At 40.6% G+C, this 12,602-nt stretch overlaps 2 non-coding genes across 2 annotated transcripts; both read right to left on the bottom strand.

Moving 5' to 3' along the window:
• Positions 1 to 4,409: 4,409 nt before the first annotated feature.
• Positions 4,410 to 4,481, bottom strand: trnac-gca. Its single transcript has one exon. It is a non-coding gene; the product is annotated as a tRNA-Cys (tRNA).
• Positions 4,482 to 6,419: 1,938 nt separating this feature from the next.
• trnac-gca lies at positions 6,420 to 6,491 on the bottom strand. Its single transcript has one exon. It is a non-coding gene; the product is annotated as a tRNA-Cys (tRNA).
• Between the last annotated feature and the right edge of the window lie 6,111 nt (positions 6,492 to 12,602).

The raw sequence follows: 12,602 nt of genomic DNA, 5'->3' as shown, positions 1-12,602 counted from the left end.
GGATTAAGTTCCATCCATGGGAGTGGAGTGTGAGGAGGTCACTCAGAGGATGTTTACTGCACCGTTTCAGCATCAGCCATCATGACAGCACAGGGATGGGAAGACAATAGACAAAACAATGTCCTATTTAAAGACGGTCACTCCTATTTATAAACCGGTGGGATGAGGACTCAGGATATGCTGATTTTTTTAAGGTGAAGTTATGATTTATGCATCAGGTCTTTTTGGTGTGTCAGACTCTTGCTTAGTTACGACCAGTCGACTGCTGTTATCAGAGTAAATCCACAGATCAGGAGGTCTCCTCCATATGTCATCCGAAGCTTTTATTTTGACATGTCTAAGAGGCCCAAGCAGAGCATTTTACATCAGTTAGAAAACAGATAACCTGTCAGAGCAGCTACAGAGGGAAATGCCCCTCAGCTCGGACGGCTGATATTATCTGAACTTCTTTGATATGTGTAGGCTGTAGTGGCGGACGCTCTTTGTGCTGCAGCAGTAAAACATGCATTGTCTTTATCTTGAGGACGATGCTGACACGCCGGGGGGCTCGATAATCTCTCCCGGTGGTGTGCACTCCTCAGTGTATCCTGTGTGATATTCCTGGAATCCCCTCTTCATTGTCTCCCAGGCCCTTTTGACCCCCGTTTACATCAAAATAGACACTTGTGGCCGGACACAATGGCGCGCATTGTTTTCTGCGTGAAAGGAGAGCATGTGCTTTGCTAATGCCGCACTTGCAGCGAGCCAACCTCCGGGACAACCTCCGCATTCAGGCTTTGATTAAGGAGCACAGTTATGCATGGATGACTTCCTCCAAGGTGCCTGGAGGTTGTGGGAAAGGGCCAGGGAGTGGGCGTGGCTTGGCCGAGGCCGCGCCTGCAGAGTCCAGCAGAGCCGGGAGCAGGGTTACTCCACACTTTAATGATCATATGATGTAGAGAACACATGCATTAGATCTTCCCAGGCAGAATCTTCTACTTTATACGTTGTCACAACCAAAACCTCCCCCCTTCCCTACTCCCAATAAACTTCCCATAACACATTATAAACACATTTTAAACATCCAATACAAACAATCCCCAAAATGTCTGCTAACAGTCTGGCTGTGTGAGAGGTTCACAGCAGCTGCAGCTCTGATGACCACGCCTCTTATACTAGAACTTCCTGTGCCGGACCAATCAGCTCGCAGGATCCACCTCCACACTCACACACACCTGTGAGTCAATCAAGCACACACACCTGCAACTCATCTCACACTCACATGCAAGGAAAAAGAAGGTTAAAGTCAATATTTCCTTTATAAATAAAAGGGTTGTTTTTTTTAATCAAGTGCAACATGCAGCATAAAAATGATAAATGGAGATTTAGTTAAATCTTAAATAAGTTTGAGCCAACATATTTTTATGCAGAAACAATCTAAGACTTTTCTTCTACCACATGTCTGTCTTTTGCAATAATTCCCCCCTGAGTCAGTCTTTAAGCTGAGCTGGACATTTAAAGACATTAATAATCACTCTACTTTTCACAATATTTTATGTCTGGTATGATTTTATCGCTAAAATAAATTCAATAACATGATTATTACGATCAAATCCCTTCTCTGAAAAAGTCCCAAGAGTGTCTTTTCTCAGTGTATACACACACTAGAGTTTCATATTTCTGTAAGTTTCATACTGGCTTCAAAAACCAGCTGTGAAGACAATCACGTCTTAAAATGAGATTTAATCTGAGCGCAGATAAACGTTGCCTCTCTCACACAACATCTTCCTGCCGCGATTTAACAATTCCTGAAGGCATATTTCAAAGATTTGTGTCAAAATAACTCGCATTAAAGCATGAAAAAAACAAGCTGCCTGAGCAAAGCTTTCAGGCTGCAGTCTTTAAAGCTAATACTGATCCAGTCTGTGGTCAGTAACAGGCGGCACAAGCGTAATCTGTGCCTGACCTGGTCCTGAAACAGGGACAGGGAACTGACCCGGGGTCAGGACTGTTTGTGCACACCCTGATCTCTGCACATCTGTGTGCGGCGCGAGGGCTCGGCCACAGACGGCCACTTATTTAACAGTGCGATTAGCGTGGCGCCTGTATGGGAGCCTGTTAGGATGAAGGGTCGGCCGCGTTCTGAAGGAGATTAATAGACGAGAGCCGACGGGGTGGGGCGAGCACCTGCCATGGGTCTATTCAAAGACTGGCAGAGCACGAGATCTGTGATGATAACTGTGTTTCCAGAGGTGGACGAGACCTTTAATCACATGATAAAAGTCTGCGCTCGTGCTTATGAGGTATGTCCCACTTAGATGTGTCTGAGAGTAAACGCAGTCTGGCATAATGTGAGCCTCACACACTCTTCACTTCACTGATATCTGTAACACAATCTCTTCTAACCCAATCACACCGCGCACAACATTTAGATCCAAAACCTCTCCTGCTCCCATCACGGACGCCTCCCGTGGGAAATCAAAAGGCTTGTGAGCCGCTAAATGCTGCTAATGCTACAGTTTCCCACGGATACTACAAGAGCTAAAAGTGGCTGATACTCAGAGAGGGGTCAGCGGAGAATCCTGTTTCTGGCACCCGTCTGAAGAAATACTTAAAAAATGTAATATTTGAGTGACTTGTTTTGAAAAGCCAGTGCAGAGCAGGTTTGGAAATACACCATTTCACACGTGCACACGCTGAAATTTGAACGCCAGCAGGATGAAAAAAAAACCCTATTATTTTCACGGGCTCCCCGACAGTAGAACAAGGACTCGGCTAATCCATTTAATATGAGAGGATCAGCACGGTGAGACTCGTCACACGGGATAAACCACGGCTCTGCGGGGTGGAAGCTGCTTGGCTGGAGCCGGGCCAAGTCCGGTGCCAGGAATTAAGTCTAGAAACAAACAGAGGCGGATTCCCTCAGCTGACCAGGTTGGATGGTCTGAAAAGAAGATGTGTGCGTGTTTGGTGGCGTGTGTAATGATGCAGGATTGGCTACCGTCAATATTTGCCATGTGGCAAACCCTTGATTGGCCTCATTTATTAATTCTTAGTCCGTCTGCCACAACAACGTTCCCCTGGTTTTTGATAGCAATTATGATAATGATATGATAACAAACAAAACACTCCGAAGTTCCAGCTTTGGAGCCCAGTTTATACGAAGAGTCATCTGTGTCTAGCTGAGCATTTCAGCTCCATATTGGAGTTTATTTGCAATCGTCATCTGGTAAGACAATCATAAACAGGAAGTTGATTCTGTTCTCTGCAGATGTTTGACTATAGTTTCTGAAAAGTGCTGCTAATGGAACACAACAACCATGAACTTGCAGGCTGGACACACGAAAATGAGTTCAGTAGAATACACTATTGTTGGAAAACGGGTCCAATAATACAACAATACACTACACTGGTAAAAGATAAAGTCACAATCTCACCTCTCTCCCTTGCGTTCACTGTTGCTATCTTTGTCATCCGGTGTTTGGAGATTGTTTGGTCTATTCGCTTTATTTATGATAACATTCATTTTCTATTATTTGTCAACCTGTTTTTCTTCCTTCTGTCTCTGTTTCTGTAATGTTATTGAAATGTATTCTTATTCGAATAAAGCTTTATTTTTAAAAAAATAAGCAAGCTTTAAGCCCATGCTCATCGTCTTCTTCTCTGTTTTTGGTGTATTCATGTACCAGTGTTACAGCACCACTACAGGCCTGGCATATGTACTGCAGTGTTTAGAGTTGTTTCTTTGTCATTTGTGGAAACGGAAAACTGTTTTTAAGAATTAAAGAATGAAAAAGAAAAGACTTTCTGTTTCTGTGTGGATACGGACTTAAACTGTCATAAAATGTTAACAGACATAACAGACAAATGTTCCCCTAAGGTTCTCCTAAGGTTAGTTACAACCAAACCAAAAACTAACATTCAGAGAACGTTCCCTCAGGGTTAGGTAGGAGCCTAACGTACCCTTTACTGCAACGTTCTCCATCGTGCTTATAAAATCTTTTAAGTCACTTCTGTAAATGTTTGACTGGTGCAGAAAAGTATCCTTTGTGTAGAAAATGCTGCAAAACACGTTTAAAGTCTGGTATTCAAAGTTTAATTTCAGTACATATTCAAAGTATTAAGTACACGCTAAGCAGTCTACATGTAAAATAGTGACATACTGCAGAGGAAATACAGGTTTAATATGTTTCAACCTGCAAAAAATAAACATCAATGATCACCACTTTATAGAAAACGTCACAAAACACTTTCAAACTAATAGTAAGTTACATTCATATATTTATTTATTTATTTAAATCAGTGTATGGCAAAGTGGAAGCAGTGTTCCAACACATTCACTTATCTTGCAACTGAGGATATTTTTTTTTACAACAACATTTCTACCATAGATTAACGAGTCCTCTGTGTTTGCTGAAGTAAAGGACTGAAGGGGGCATCCGGACTTGAACCAGAGACCTCTTGATCTGCAGTCAAATGCTCTACCACTGAGCTATACCCCCACACAGATATGAGCAAAATGTTGTTAGTTTGGGAAACATGAAAGAAACACATCTGGGTAACTGAGTAACTTTTCATTTTTTACAAAAACACTATTTAACTTAAAGTGTCAATTCTAAGATAATAAGTCTTTAACAGTGGTGTACACACGACATTCCAGTTTGGTTGTATTTTGGTTCGATTTTTTTTACAACTAAAAGAGAACAGTCTGAGAACGTTGTTTGCATTAAAATGTCAATTGTTAAATTCAATTTTCAAAATTGTCAGACTAAAATGCCACCGCTAAGTTTTCAGTTGAAAATAGAGTTAGCAACATTTTCAAACAGATTAGATTTAATGTAGACAAAGTCTCCACAGCGACTGCATTTGGCTAACGTAGCTAACTGGCCTTTGTTTATAGCCTGTCATGCTAAGCTATTGTTGGAGTTAGCTTAGTTAGTTAGCTTATTTAGTTTTGTCTGTTAGTATAACTTGACAATAAGTTGAAAATCAACTTAAGAGGTCATTAAGATGGTCATTAAGAGGGTTCTATTTATTCTCCTTTGACAAATACACTCGGTCAACATTCCAGACGTTTCACCGTCACATCTGCTGCTATTTAGCGGGCGATTGTATTATTGTTTGTGCGGCATCCGGGCGTCTTTAAGCAACCATCGAGCTTAATTACACCGCCTCTGTTGCGCAGAATTGCAGCGTTTCAACCTTCCACTTGTTGTTTTTAAAACTCCGGAGGATTTGACTTCATGTTTTTGTAATGCGTCGTGGCCAAAGCTCCGTCATGGCGTATTGTTTACCGAGGGTGAACTCAGCAGGGAGTGTGGTGATGTGCAGCGACACGAGAGGCCAGACAAATTAAGGAGCCATGACAATGAAAAGCAGATGTGACTGTGGCAGATGTTGCCACTAAATGACTTTACTCCCATGTGAAAACGGTGACAGAGGACGCAGTAAAATAGCTGTGAACTGTCGAAGACTCACTGGTAATTGTTTGAGCAAACAATATTTTATATTCAACTAGTATCCACTACATAGTGGAGAACATTGTAATGAAGAATCGTAGAAGTATTTGTTTGTGATATTTCATTTCTGATCGTACTCAAAGTTTTTCTTTCAATAATTAAAAGAAGATAGAAAGATTTCTAACTTTTCAGCTTCTAAAATGTCAAAATGTTTCGGTTTCTTTGCTCCATATAACAAAGAAATCATTAATACTGAAACAAAACATTCAAAAGCATCATTTCCAGGTTTGAGGAACACCAATCAACATTTTCAGGACCAAAAAAGTACTATTGATCGACTGATGAATCAATTATGTTAGTTGCAATGCTAAAAGGAAGACTACTTTACCATTGACCTAGTTTGTCTTGTTATATTTCTTTCTGTCTGACTGAGTTTACCTCTCCCTGTTCAGTCGTTCTTGCCTATCAAATCCTTTAGGTCTGTAAATGTTTGACTGGTGCAGCAAAGTATCATCTCCTCTGTGTGAAAATGCTCCAAAACACAATTAAATGTTTAATTTCAGTATATAGTCAAAGCATTAACTACACTCTTAACGACACCAGAACAAATTCCTTATATGTGCAAATCGTACTTGGCAATAAAGCTCTTCTGATTCTGATTCTGATTCTGATTCTCTAAAACATATATGTGTAAAATAGTGATTACACTATGGGGGAAATACAGGTTTGATATGATTCAACCTGATTCCTGCAAAAAAAATAAACGTAAATGATCACCACTTTATAGTCAAGAAAACGTCATAATGGTTAGTAACCAAAAACCAAGACAATCACATGAAGTATATGTTACATTCATTTAAAGCAGTGTGTCATCAACACATTGACAGTAATTATATTCACTTAAATTGCAACTGAGGACTTTTTTTTTGTTTTAGATTAATGGATTCATCTGTGTTTTCTTTTGATGAAGTAAAGAATGGAAGGGGGCATCCGGACTTGAACCAGAGACCTCTTGATCTGCAGTCAAATGCTCTACCACTGAGCTATACCCCCAACTGACAATTGACATTTTGTTAATTTGGGCAACAGCAGAGAAACAATTCTGGGTACTATGTGATAAGTTAGGACTCACTTTCCACTTTTCACAAAAAGACTATTTAAGTTTAAACAAAAGTGTCAATTCTGGGATAATAAGTCTTTCACTTGGACTTTCTGAATCAAAAATATGCAAACATGTCAATGGAAGGAGATAGATAGATTTTTTTTTAAATCTCTTCGACAAATGCCTTGTTGTTTTGAAGTATAATCTCTATTTATTCTGTCTCGCCAAAATGTGTCGACCACAGATACAGCAACAAAAACATAAAAGTTACATAATAAGTGTGACGCCCACACTATACGCTCCCCCCGAAGTGTAACCTCAGCACTTTTCCCACCGCAGCCTCTCGCCGCGGCTCGACTCGGCCCCGTCGTCCCACGAGAGTCTGACACATCAGAGAGTGCTCTGTCATTTTCACAGTATCAGATCCCACAGCCCTATTCTTCCTCCCTAATACGCTCACAGATCATATCTCATACACAGTAACACTGCTCAGGAGAAGAGACAACAAATAAAGAAACCGTGCCAACTCCCCTCATCCTTTGTCAGTTTTTCTCCTCCTTCTTCTTCTATTTGGAGACACGGTCTGTGAAGCGCAGACAGGGACTCGAGTCGTCACAGTTTAATATGTCAGTCATTTGATGTTTCCCACAAGAGAGCGAGAGCTGGCAACAAAGAGAAAGTGCTGGGAAGCATTAGACTGACGGAGTGGAAGTAGGCCAGGGACGAGGGGGTGAAGCGCAGGACCGGACAGTTATGCAAATAACATGCGTTTGCCTGGTTATGGGGAGAAGAGTGAAAGGGGAAACAATAACGATGGAGACGACAAATCAACCACAAGCACATGCCACGAGTTTCCTGTTGTCGTTGGATCTGCTGAGTCGTGTGTTTTTAATTTTGCTGATTGAGCCAGGAAATTGAGAATGAATTCATCTTTCCATTAAAAATACTGATCAAATGTCAGTTCATTGTTGACTGCTTTTACTTTGGCTGTGTTTAGTTTTTTAAGCAGAAGTGAATATTTTTTTGAGACATCAGGATCCAGCTTATTGCCCGATATGCAATTTGCCGTGATAGCTCTTCTCTCTGAATTTCCCCTATGGGAGATCAATAAAGCTAAGTCTTGTCTTATCTCGACTCTGATTGTTATCGTGGGAACGTAAGACCTGAGGGAACGAGTTATAATTTCTTCCTCGTCTGCTCTACATTTGCAAGGAATCCACCATTTATGACGCAACACTACAACAAACGAAGCCTTTACTGTGTTTTTAGCATTTTTAAAACTTGGGAAAGTTTTAAAACTTGAAAATCACGACATGAAAATCTTGAATGCAATATCAGTCAGTCATCATCTAACCGCTTTATCCTCCACCAGAGGGTCGCGGGGGGTGCTGTGCCAATCTCAGCTACATCGGGCGATAGGCGGGGTACACCCTGGACAGTTCGCCGCTGACATTTTAGCTGCTTCTTTAAAAATCCTGAGTATATTCGCTAAATAAATAGTGTGGAGGTCACTTTACTTACAGTATCGCCAATTTAAATACCAAGTGGACATGTTCTGTTATTGTGTTACTGATCTTTAGACTGATCTTTACAGAATCAGATTTTAATCAGATTTAAACTGACTCTGGCTGGTAATGTGAACGTAGGAAGTTTCCCGCAATCATGGGGAAAAACAACTCACATTATGCGCCCCGCCTCTGCGATGGCTCACACATTTACAAGTAAAGCTCACAAGTATTTCAATAAGAAAGAGCACTGATGAGACGACACAATGGACAATTAAATGTCCCTCACTGTCTTGTCTTTGTCTGCTGGATTTGCCATTCGATGTCCCAGCAAGTGACCTGTTTGAGAAAATAATGGCTTTTTTTTAACCTCAAGGGATCTTTTCACACACACACACACACACACACACACACACACAATCACCACCTTCCTCCCACTTTACTTTAATGTACATCACGATGTTGAGATAAGTCGGCTTTTTGGACGTCTCTGGAGTTCACCGTTTGTCCCGCGAGTTAATCAAACTCTTAGTCGAAACATAAACCTGGAGAGGCCTCAAGTGGATATCTAGTTTCCCGTAACGATATCTAGATTTGTACAGTTTTGAGAGGTTGAAGCTGTTGTTGTAGAAGAATGAAAAATGGATTTATAAGAAGAAATGAGGTTTGTTGTGTCCACACTTGTCAGCGAGTCGGATCAAATTAGAGTCAATTCAAATGAAAAAGCCGTTCCCACGGTGGTGAACATACGTTTTAAGCTCAATTTTCAACACATGAGAATCATTTAATTTATGTTAATAAATGCAATTTTAGATCCAAATTCTCGTCAAACATGGAGGAAAAAAGACAAAACATTTTGTACTTTTTACTCCACTTTTTATTTGAAATCCTTCTTTGTTTTGGACAAGCATTGTCTGATAAGCGGATACAATATGCACTGAAACATAAAAATACTACTACTAAAACTATCACTACCACTGTATGTAATATGCACACTGTATTTTATTTTAAGGGTTTTATTGTTTGTACTGTGACATTTTAAATGCATTTTATTCAACAAATTAGCGCGCAGCTCTTTGTGTTATCCTTATCTGTTTCACGCATCACGGAGATGTTATGTTCTGTATCTCAAGTCCAAATCTGACCACACACACCCCATTTCTCCAGTTTATTGTGTTTACCTGAAAGAAGTCAGTCATTCAGACCGCCGTACTCTCAGGAGATCAATAAAAAAACAGGTCGGGTTTTATTTGTTTTTTGTATTTTTTCGAGCTGCAGCTGGAGAATTCTCAGCCTCCGTCCTTGGAGACTTTCCTCTACATTCTGGCTCTCGCTTCTGCTGTGACCTCAAATTCCCAATAGAGTTAATGTGTCCATGATGAGGGCGCTAAATAAACAGAAGTGTCCTCCTGTTTCTCTCTGAGTCAGTGTGGTGTTTATGTACATTCAGAAACATTCACGTGACCATGTGGATGAACAGGAATATAAATATATAGAAGTAAAATAAACTGTGCAAGAACTCTGACCCGTGATCATGATGTGAGGGCTTCAAAGCGCTGATAAAATTAGAAACATCGACAGTGGAATATTAAACAAAGTCAATGGAAACACGTGAGCTGAAAAGAATGATGTGGCTTCGACTTAATGTCTTCCATGCTGTGTTGTGGTTTTGTTTTGTTTTTTCTCCCTTTGACATACACAATGTGGAGTATCAAGTTATAGTCGAGTGTGCACATGTGTTTTTGTTATGTGCATCATGGAACAAAGAGAGAGAGAGATATTTCGGGCTGTAATGACAGATTTTCCCAGAGATATTTCCATAGATCAAAACTTCAAGACTCTTCACCTGCACGTCTTCACTATAAATAGTTCACCTTCTAATTTTAAACATCCAGCTGAGGCTTCTCTGGCAGCTCGGATCACCCAGCGTGAGTGTGTGTGTGTGTGTGTGTGGGGGGAATCAAACACACTGTGGTGTTTACTTGTGGGTTTTGTGGGCACGATGGAGAGGAAGTGGGCTTGTCTGAAGAAACTGGATTTAATCTCTGGTATTCGGTGGGTAATGTTGGACAGGACGGCGCGCTGAAGACGATTAATTCAAAGGGGGGCATGAAAGGAAACACAACTGCGACCTCCGAGGGAGGTTAGAGCGGGTACAAGTGGAAATCTCCACTCATTCGCTTCTAAACTGACATTGATGCCTTGCAGGTTTGGCGAGGTGAATCCACACGAATGCAGTGCTTCAAATTTAAATGTTGCCCCGCTCCCCGCTCTAACACACCACATTTAAATGAATGGGTCGTTACCAGGCATTTCAATCAGATGTGTTGGAGCAGGACAGTTCCAGGGATTGAGAAACACTGCACTAAAGAATCTGCAGTTTGATTGTTTGGTCTTTTTTGCTTTATGATAACTTGGATTTTTCTTTCCTTAGTCGCCCTGGCTTTCTTAATTCTGTCTCTGTTTTCTCAGTGTAACTTACACTTATTCGAATAAGAATATGCGGATGCTCAACGTCGCCACGTACAGGCCTGGCATGTGTACTACAGCGTTTAGAGCTATTTTGCTCACTCACTCACTCACAGGCCCTTTTATGGTTCAAATGAGCAGAAAAAATAAGTCCAGATGGACATTTAGAAGCTTAGGTATTAAACGGGTTAATATGAATATGATTAAAATTTGAAAACACGATACATTTTCTTAAGATAGAGACTTTTTGTTGAGGAGTTGATTGCTCGTTCATTCAAATCAACATTTTCAGTTGAATTAATAAAGCCTGACCACATTAAACTCTACATATGTTCCCCTGCTTATAAGCAGATTATAGCAATAAATGGTTTACATCACCTCGTCAGAACGAGGCAACGGTTAATCAGAGAAGAATGAAGGCCATAGAGACAACCCTCCTCTGCCTGGTTTCCTACACTCGCTTTTATAACGCCTCTCTGTGCACACTATAAAAAGGTGAACAAAAGACCCAGTCACAAGCAACAAAGCCGAGACGTAACTTGTCCCACATTCAAAATGAATACAACACCTGCAGTGGAAAAGAAGTGTATTCTCCTTCAAATGCTTTGAAAAAGGCACATTTGCTGCAGCGTGTATGAAGTCACTTGAGTTAACTCAACATTTATTGCATTCATGAGCCTTTTCTGCACGACTTAAAGAACTCAATGGTTGTTAATAATTCCAGGATAAGAAGGAAAAAGTAAAGATGAAGCGTCTCAAGTGTCTCCCTCAGTTGCAAACAAAAGAAAACCAGACGTTGGTTTGATATTGAACTGCCTCAGTGTGGCAAAATCTGGATGCTGGGTGTTTCCAAGGCTCCAGCAGCTGCATGTTGGTCTAAATGGGGCTGATGTCACTTGGTCAGAGTCCCAGTGCCAGACGGCACTCCGTTGTGAGAGAGCCAGAATTTGAATAACAAGTGTTCAGGAATGACCAACTGTTTGGAGTCCTCACAAGGTCAGAGAAGAACAATAGAGCATGTTTATCTGGTGAACACCCAGCTCACACTTGGCCAAATTCAAATAACTTCCCAAAAGAGGAGAAAAGATTTGTATTTTTTAACCAAATAAGATTTTTAAGTTTGTTGTTGTTGTTGTTGTTTTTTTCACCTTTATTTAAACATGCAACCTGAGTGAGACACATGAGAGCAACCTGATCAGGATGACAACAATACAACAGTTATTGTTGTAGTGAATGTGGCATTGTTTGAATGGTGCATCAGTTTTCCTCCAGGTGCACTTTAAAACACACCTTCCCTCGTGCAACACCTGCAGCTTTGTTTTCTTTAGGTAAATATTTCACTGGTATTATCTGTACTCTGAACTCTGCAGGACACACACACCTTTGGGACCCTTACATAAACTTTTATTTAAAAGTCACCCTTTACACTTATCTCTAACATGAAAGACTGACCATCTGGAATCAGCTTCTTCCCAACTGAGGACACAGACTTTGGCCCTGTTTTGACCATCCCAAAACATCTTAAATGTGCCAATCTTAAGCCCTTCCCTAAGCCTAGGATAACCCAATGAACCACAGACGCAAACATCCTTGGGACACAGTTGGACACGCCACCTCTAACTGACTAATTTTTTATTCTGGAATTTGTCCCAAAAGCTAGACCTTACCCCTATCACTACCACAAGACTAACACCAACCTCAGTCTAACCCAACATGAACTGGTGACCCTTAAATCTGCTTTAATGCAGGACACAGACTTTGTACGTAAGTGAAACAAAACAAAACCTTATAGATGGACCCTAATCTGAAGCTAATCCAAACAAAAACCATTGAGACAGATGCAGATTTTTGTCTAAAACTGGTACAAAAATGTTCTTCACAACCATAGCTGGTTAATGCCTAATCCTAAACTGAACCAAACCACTTTTAAAATGTTAGCATTAGTATTGCCTTATTTGGACTACAAGATCACATTAAAGGTTTGATTTTAGTCAGACTAAGAAAAATGTGAACGTTAGTTACAAGCTAGTCTTAGTCCGACTAACATACCTGGATAATGCTAGTCTGATTACTCCTGCATGTATACGC

This window comes from Solea senegalensis, linkage group LG19 (genome assembly GCF_019176455.1).
Source record: "Solea senegalensis isolate Sse05_10M linkage group LG19, IFAPA_SoseM_1, whole genome shotgun sequence".
NCBI lineage: Eukaryota > Metazoa > Chordata > Actinopteri > Pleuronectiformes > Soleidae > Solea > Solea senegalensis.
The sequence above is the reverse complement of the archived record's forward strand: the minus strand, read 5'-3'. Positions and strand labels throughout refer to the sequence as shown.